We start from the raw sequence: 8,970 nt of genomic DNA, 5'->3' as shown, positions 1-8,970 counted from the left end.
TGTATCCGCCCTGTGTTGTTTTCTCTTTGATTAACCCATTTCATTTAGCATTTTTAACACTGGCCTGACACTCCAGGCCAATCCATAACTAAATAACAGAGAGAAGTAACTGGATCAGCCCCTCTAAACTGAGTCACTTAGTATTTCTAAATGCCAGTCTGCCCTGAAGACAATGTTACAATGTTTCACTGTTAATAGACACAACTAAAACTGTTGGACGCTGCTGTTTTGCACATTGTCATTTGTTTTTTTATTTGTTATAGGGCACACTGTGATTTGCTTGAAATGGTTTGTGTTTTGGATAGTTCAATATCAATAAAACATTCAATACACATGTTTTTACACCAAACATAATGTAAAATTATGGTATTCTGGAAATTATATGGTTCAGTACAATAACACTGAATAATTTAAGTGATATATGTGCACACCAACCCCTGCTCCGTAAAAAAAAAAAAGAAAAGAAAAAAGGAACGGCTCTCAGAAAGGAATGGAGCCGTAAGATCCAGCTCCCTTCAAGGAGCCATATTTCCCATCACTGCTCTGCAATTCCCCTCAGCTCTACAGGGGTTTATAGCATATATCAGTTCATTGTTTTGGTTTTCAGGTCCACGATCTCTGCTTTCATCAACCTGGTTTTCAGCATCTCACGTAAAAAAAAAAACTCTGATAAACCCACTGTGCACCACTCTACACTACCAGCCAAGCACCAAATGACAGACATCTTATTTTGTTATCTTATTTTGCTGCCCCCAACTGGAAGAAGCAATTACTGCAGCTTGAAATTTGAATGATAATTCTTACATTCGCAGTAAGTGCACATCTGTCTGTCTAAGTGTACTGGACTGTAAATCAGCTACAGTGGTTATTGTAGTGTATTTCCACTCCCATCTAGCTGGTTTGGCTTACGGCGAACCTTCACTGTGAATGTGCAATGTAGACAGAGTTGATAAGTCAAGGGTGTATTAGCTGCAGTTAGACTGAGTCACTGTCCCCTTGCAACTGGAAGCATGCCATTTTGGCAGAAGACCACTCATTCTGGCAAGACACTCTTGCCTCTCCCTGCCCTCCATAAATGTGTTTGCTTTCTCCTGTATTATATATTAATCTCTATTAAGGAAGTACTTGAAAAAGCCCACCTTTGATTTTAACTGCCCTGGTATTAGTAACAGAATGTTTTTTTCCTTGTGTTTTTTTCCCAATTAAATCTCAAACACAACATTGATTGCAATCAACTGCACCATTTGTTCGAACTGACCAGTTGAGCGAATAATGAAATGTGTGAAATGATTAAATAATAAGCTATCAACACTCTAATCCTCATCATTTTATCCTGAGTCATTTTATTATCTGTATCAGCTGTTGTTTGGCTCGCTGGGTAACAGAGGATGCACCTTTTGTGCGATGTTCAGACACATTTTATTGCTATCCCTGGATCAAAGCCCTCTATTTTCCAAAGGCTAATAACCACTTGGCCATGTAGTGATGTGTGGCTTTGTGGCTGCGTTTTATGGGTGTTCATACATTTATCTAACAGGGTGCCTTTATCAATGTCCTGTGTAATTCTTGCAGCTCGAAAGACCTTTCAGTTGGTTTCCAAGTAGCTGGAGGTGTCTTGAATGCATTATTACTGATTTATCCCAGAGTCATGGAAGATAATGTCAGCAGCTGATTAGAGAAAAGAACACTATTAATAGTTTTGTAAAATGTATACAACACTTTTTAAAAAGTTGGGAGTTACAGTGTTTTACACAGAAGTAAAAGTAAACCAATAAAAGCAGAAAAACAATTCAAATTGACCAAAATAAGAGCAGAGCTGAAAATGTCAAGAGGAATAAAAACAATAAAAGCTACAATCACATGGTAAAGTATAGAAATTTGGAAAATCCAATAAAAAAAATCTATAAGAGAAGAAGATTGAATTTAAAGATGGCACTGTAAAGATTGTAGTGTTGTGTTGGGCCTGTCTGTATATCTATCAGCTCCTGTCTTCCAGCTAGTCAGGTTGCTAATTGCAGATGGGTGACAGTCTCTCTTCCTGAAGAAAATACTACAGGAATATGTTTACATCTGACTTACCTGCAGTTTATCTTTATGTTTTATGGTCCTTTCATGTTTCCATACATGAAACATTGGAATGAAAATTAGGCCTATATGATACTGGGAATTAATTTGCTGCTTTTGCATCATTCCTGCATTCATAATTGCTGCTAGTTGGTTGATATGTGTTCATGAAATGTACTTGAAACATAACAAAATATGTGTTATGCTGTAAATCCTGTTTTCCACTTATTTACAGACTGAGTTTTATTGACATCTGCTTCATTCATTGATTGGTTTTGTTGCACATGTCCTAGTGATGCAACCTAAATCTTAATTGTTAACCTGCAACAACTGATTTTCTTTCCACTTGGAGGCAGCAGAAACAAGTGGTGAACCCTACACTGACATACAATCACCTTATAAAGTTGTTATGGTGAACTTGTTAGCAACAGGCACAGAACGATATTAGCATTCATTTGGGGTCATGTTTCTGTCCACATGATGAATGTAGATATTAAGTCTCCTTTTAGCTTAGTTTTGGTCTCCACCAGCTCCTGAGATAATTCATTCTTTAGCTGCTAAATGTTCCACTATGTTCACCAGCTAGTCAATGACTTAGTGTTTGGTAGCTTCCTTTTTGTAGTTTAAATGGTAGCTCACGACTGTTTGAAAACCTTCATTTATTACCCAGAAATAATGTCATGTGACACTAAGTGTGCACAGTATGGTCATACTGAGTTGTTATCCCTGCCTCTTTCACTCTAGGGGCTAATAGCCAAATGTGACAAGTTCATGATGACATATCCAAGGTTGTTTGACTTATTTGAAACTGACCCAGTGTGCATATGTGAGGTACAGTAGTTCACTTTTTATCACCACAAAAAAAGACTAAAGATTGAGGAGCTTCACTCTTATGGGCATTTTGCATAGAACACTGGAACACTAATTGTGTTGCTTGCAGTTTTTGATTTAATATAGAAGCAGTTTCGCTGCTGGCACCCAGAATAAAAAATGTGTTTTTCCACTCTAGCATAGTTATGGTAATGTTGGACAGAAACAATCTGTGTATATTTATGTTTGCTTAACTACAAACAATTATACAAAATTATACAAAAAAGATATAACTAACAGTTTGGAAAGATAGTCACTGATTATAACTTTGCATATTTAATGCAAAAGCAAAGGCATAACAAGTTTTGGGCCTGATTTAACACTTCAGCAAAGCTCAGATCCTAAAATACTCTGAGCAGTTTAAAAGACCTCTACTGTAGCTTAGACATCACATAATATTACATCATTTTAAGTGTAATGCAGGAGCAGCCAAATTGGACAAAACACATAAAATATAGAAAGACCTAATTACATTACACTTCTTGCCAAGAGGGAGATGACAATGTTGTCATGGTTCTGTCTCAGTCTGGCTCTATGTCCCTCCACCAGTCCACCAGATGCCCTAAGACTTTTTCCCTGTTTGTTGAACTGGACATAGTGGGAGAAGTTTAAGTGTCCTCAGTGCTAACCAATAGTAGCAGTAAGACACTAACATCCAACTAGGTCCAATGAGCAGTTTTCTTGAATAATTCAAGGAATGAATTAATGAACAATGACAATTTATTGCCTCGACTCATACACAATAATACACAAGACTTTAAGATTTTAAGAATGGAAAATAAAAAATAAAATAAAATAAATCAAACAAGAAAATAAACAGAAATAGTCTGTTATGGAGATGGAAAACTTCCAATGAAATGTTCTTTAGTTCACTGAATGTCCCGTTAATACGTAGTTATGATTAAAGAGCTCAAGAGTTCAGTTCAAATGTCTAATGTCACTACTATCACTACTACCCAGGTAGGATAATTAGTGTGTGTCTTATCTGTAACCCAATGAAAATGGGTATTACTTTAAATCAGATGTCCTCTGTGGGCAGTTCCTACAGTCTGGCCAACACCATTTCTCCAACCGGCCACAGGGTCACAGGCTGGGCTCACCATCTCTGATTCTATCTGGTCACAAAAAAACCAACCTACACAGATAGTGCAGGATAACAAGTTATTCAGTTATCTATATGTGTCTAAGATGAGATCTCATTAAGTTCTTTTCTCCCTCAGAATATCATATAACCATCAATTAAGGATATACTTGAACTACAATGACCATATTTTAACATGAACAATTTACCATGAATTTCTTTAAAACAGATGTCTTTTTTAACTATAAATTATTTACAATGAATTTTCCCTCTGTCACATCAACATTTGTATTCTTAAAGTGACAGACTGCTTATAATGAATTTCTTATGTCAAAACAATTAATATTTTAACATTTACCTAAATTATTTGCTGTTTTGTTACATTTTTACGCACCATTTTAATGTAACTTACTGGTAACTTAATCATAAAAATAAACTAAATTATCCTTTATGATTCACTTAACATGTAAATCTATCAACTAAAATCGGTTAAATTACCATTTAATGGCATTTCAAAACATTAAAGTGCACAATTCTCATTAAAACATAACGATTTCAATATTAGGAAACAGTGCAATGGTCCTTTAAAGTTTTGACACAGTGTCGGTGGCTCCATTAACCAGGGCTAGCGATTAGCTTAGCGATTAGCTTAGCGATTAGCTTAGCGATTAGCTTAGCCGTTAGCACCTAGCGATCTTTTCAGACTATAAAAACAATGATACAGTTGCACCAAAGCATGTAATAAACATTAGACCACATTTTCACAATCGCCTGTTGGTTTTTGTGAAAAGTATCTTGACTCAACAGTAAGTTTAATGCAGCTTCCCTTCACAGTGGTTAACAACAACAGACTAGCAAACAACATGGCAACTCACCGGAGTTTCTCAACATTAATAACTTGACAGAAGTTGTTTCCCTCTCGCTCACAGTTGGACCTCTATTAAAAGAGCAACTTATTAGCACTGTTATATGAACATTAATCTGACTTTTATGACTATTTTGCGGTGTTTCATACTAGGAAATGCTCGCTTTTTCTGTTGTTCCCATGCTCACACACGTCTGCTGTGTTTGGGAGTGCTACTGCGGTAAAACAAAGAGGGCACGTAGCCCCCTCAACATAACAGGCGCACAATGTATATGCGCCCCCTTGTGGGAACAACATGTAACTACATCTCTGAATCACATATATGGGTTTTGTAGCCCTATAATCCTTGTGGGTTACACATGTGTATACTGGGTTTTTGGTTTTCAGTTGGCCCTGTGTTTTTCATCCTGTGTTCCCAGCTTGCTTCTCTCTCCACTCTTCCCTCCTCACCTGCCCTGCATCACCCTCATTAGCCCTGCCCTTCTCCCAGTGTTTCCCCAGACTATCAGCTTCTTTTCCGTTCTCCTGTCTCATCACCTCATTCCCCTCACTTGAGTTTATCTGCCCATCTCCCCACCTGCTCCATTAGCCAGGGCTAGCGATTAGCTTAGCGATTAGCTTAGCCGTTAGCAGCTAGCGATCTTTTCAGACTATAAAAACAATGATACAGTTGCATCAAAGCATGTAATAAACATCAGACCACATTTTCACAATCACCTGTTGGTTTTTGTGAAAAGTATCTTGACTCAACAGTAAGTTTAATGCAGCCTTCCTTCACAGTGGTAAACAACAACAAACTAGCAAACAACATGGCAACTCACCGGAGTTTCTCAACATTAATAACTTGACAGAAGTTGTTTCCCTCTCGCTCACAGTAGGACCTCTGTTAAAAGAGCAACTTATTAGCACTGTTATATGAACATTAATCTGACTTTTATGACTATTTTGCGGTGTTTCATACTAGGAAATGCTCGCTTTTTCTGTTGTTTCCATGCTCACACACATCTGCTGTGTTTGGGAGTGCTACTGCGGTAAAACGAAGAGGGCACGTAGCCCCCTCAACATAACAGGCGCACAATGTATATGCGCCCCCTTGTGGGAACAACATGTAACTACATCTCTGAATCACATATATGGGTTTTGTAGCCCTATAATCCTTGTGGGTTACACATGTGTATGCTGGGTTTTTGGTTTTCAGTTGGCCCTTTGTTTTTCATCCTGTGTTCCCAGCTTGCTTCTCTCTCCACTCTTCCCTCCTCACCTGCCCTGCATCATCCTCATTAGCCCTGCCCTTCTCTCAGTGTTTCCCCAGACTATCAGCTTCTTTTCCATTCTCCTGTTTCATCACCTCATTCCCCTCACTTGAGTTTATCTGCCCATCTCCCCACCTGCACCTCATCTCCTCGGTAGTTCAGTTTGGTTTTCAATTCAGTCTTGCTGGATCTTTTGTTTTAAAGTTCTGCTTTGTTCAGTCTGGTCTGTTTGTTCTGTGTTGTTTGGTTCTGCTCAGTTCTGTTTTTCTTTTCCTGCAATCAAGACAAAATAAAGAAGTTATTCATCAGTTCATACTGCCTGCATCTTGCATTTGGGTCCATCTCCTGACAAATCTATTTTTATTACAAATCATTTAGTCTTTCTCCCAAATTTGGAACTGTGTGTGCACAGCAAAGTCCTGAGCATTATCCTATGATGAGTCACAAACACAGAGATAGATACACTATATATCAAGACATCACCCATGAAAAAGACAGTTCCAGGAAGTGACGGAGTGAGAGAAAGTAAGCAAGAAACACTTCTGCTTCACATACAGTACATCTCCCACTGACACATGCAGACAATTACACTAAACATCATATCAGATGTTGCTCCCTCCTCCCCCCCACAAAAAATTACCCCGATTTAACGAGAAACGCAGATTTTGTAGCTTGTAATGTCAGGTTATCAGTGCGCATGATTTGATTTGTCAACACATTTTGAGCCATCTCCGTTTATGCTCACGTAGACATGCTAATGACTTACGGGGCCCTCGCAGTAGAGAGGAGCCGTTTCTCTGGTGAAATGCACCGATAAAATTTACAAAGTGAGCAATAATGGATGAGTAGTTTTTACTGGGTGATTAGGCTAATGTGCTTTTAATTGGCAGGAGGGAGCTTCTTTTGTTAAGGTATGCAGAATCAGTACAGTAGAGTAGACAGGAGGTGTTGAGCACCATGCTTCTCAAACAAATAATGACAAAGACGACATGCAAAGGCTGCAGATACACTCATCATTTCACTGTGATTTTAGAAAGCCATTATTTTTTTATGCTTCATTTATCAAGCAGATTAATTCCCAACATCCATTTTTCATACCACAAAAAGTCCTTCATATCTGCTTTCATTAATTTGTGTACACAGTACATTACATTTTATCTTACCTCCTCTTCAAATTCCATCTAGACTCCATATAGGCTAGTTTAGATTAATATGTGAGTGGCACCGGTTTGATATGCACTTTAACTAATCAGATTATTGTCTGATCTGATTTGGGATTTCTGCTCTGAAACTTTGAGTCAAACTGATGCCACAGACATATTTACCTGAGAGGTTTTAGACCAGAATAAAAGACTGTTGTCCAAACCAACAAATCAGAGAGAACTCTTTTGACATGATCAACAAATCAATATCAGAACTGTTTTAAAATCCTGGTGCCGTTTTCTATCCTTGCAGAAGTTAAATCAAATTCTGCATTTCAAAACAGCTACATTTCAAAGAAAATGATATTGATTTCAATAAACTGTTGCAAGGTTGAGAGCAAAGTAAATCCACACAAGCCTTCGACTTTGGTGAACTGTGATAAGTGAATTTGAATGTTGACTAATATTGAACTGTCATGGCAGTGCTACCTCTTTGAGAGAGCACAGAGTGCAGAATAGAAGCTATCATAGCCTTTCCTTAAGTCATGTTACACCATCCACTCTGATATAGCCCTTATCTGTCAGATTATAAACTGAGTTATGAGAAATGAGTTGATAAACTCTTGAATAAACTGTGCTAACTTATTATCTGGTTATCAACTAAGCTAGCTAGCTTGCTAACTTGCAGTTATCAAGTCTTAGCTTGGATAGCCATTGTTAATAAGAGGCCCTAGCATGTTCCCAGCTAGCAACATGTAGCTCAACAGCTACAGTAGCTTCCAGCGCCACTTATTGTGCTAGGACAACTTCACATCGTCACATTTTCTGACCAGACCTTTAAAAAAAAAACATCAGTCCAAATGAAAGCTTGGATACAAATAAAACAGAGGGGAGCACACTTAAAGGACTTTTTTTTTTTTTTTTTTTTTTTTAAATTACAACTTGGATCTTCTTTTCGTTTTGGCCTTTGGTACTTTCAGCAATAATTACATTGTTCTCATCAAATTAATTGCTGAGATCTGGGAAATACGAGACCACTCAGACAACCAGGGCCCCCAAAAAGCCCCGAGCTCACAGTGTGGCAGGAGGTGTGTTGATATTTAATTTAATTTGATTGTCACTTTGTTTGGGAATATGGGAATATGCACAAGTACAGTTTAAGATCTTTATTTTCTCAGCTGATATTGTACTTAGGCTATACGGTGCATATTGCTAAATTAATTTGCTGCAGCTAGCATATTCTGCTAGTGTGCTAGCATGTACCTCACACACTGTAAACATCTATTAAAGTTTACATACTTACATCATGGTTCCACACTGACCTACTGACTTCTTTTTAGTAACGATCCAAGATCTCAGCCATTACTTTGGTGAGTACAATGTCACCCAAGTTGTAATAAACCTGAATTATTCTTTAAAGAACACACATTATGGGCTCTGAGGAAGTAGCGTTATCTTTTTCAGAGATTTAGATTTATAATTAAAGGGAGAGAGAGGATAACACGAGGAAGGCCCGGTGCTAGATCCCCAACTCATCCACCACTAAATATGTGAGGAGGTTTATGCCTTAATCCACCAAGCTGCCAGGATGTCCCTGTGCTGATCAAATGCCCAAACTAAGCAAGAATGGATGAGTTGTTTTACTAGGTGATTAGGCTAATGTGACTTTAATTGGCAGAGGGGAGCAGCTATTGT

General features: G+C 38.0%; 1 long non-coding RNA gene across 1 annotated transcript; it reads right to left on the bottom strand.

Moving 5' to 3' along the window:
* Window positions 1-3,382: 3,382 nt before the first annotated feature.
* LOC121901736 lies at window positions 3,383-5,191 on the bottom strand. Its single transcript, XR_006097390.1, has 3 exons — window positions 5,031-5,191; window positions 4,891-4,952; window positions 3,383-4,069 (listed from the first exon to the last, which is right to left on the bottom strand). It is a non-coding gene; the product is annotated as an uncharacterized LOC121901736 (long non-coding RNA).
* Window positions 5,192-8,970: the final 3,779 nt, after the last annotated feature.

This window comes from Thunnus maccoyii, chromosome 8 (assembly GCF_910596095.1).
Source record: "Thunnus maccoyii chromosome 8, fThuMac1.1, whole genome shotgun sequence".
Taxonomy (NCBI): Eukaryota; Metazoa; Chordata; class Actinopteri; order Scombriformes; family Scombridae; genus Thunnus; species Thunnus maccoyii.
This window is presented reverse-complemented; position numbering and strand designations above follow the sequence as displayed.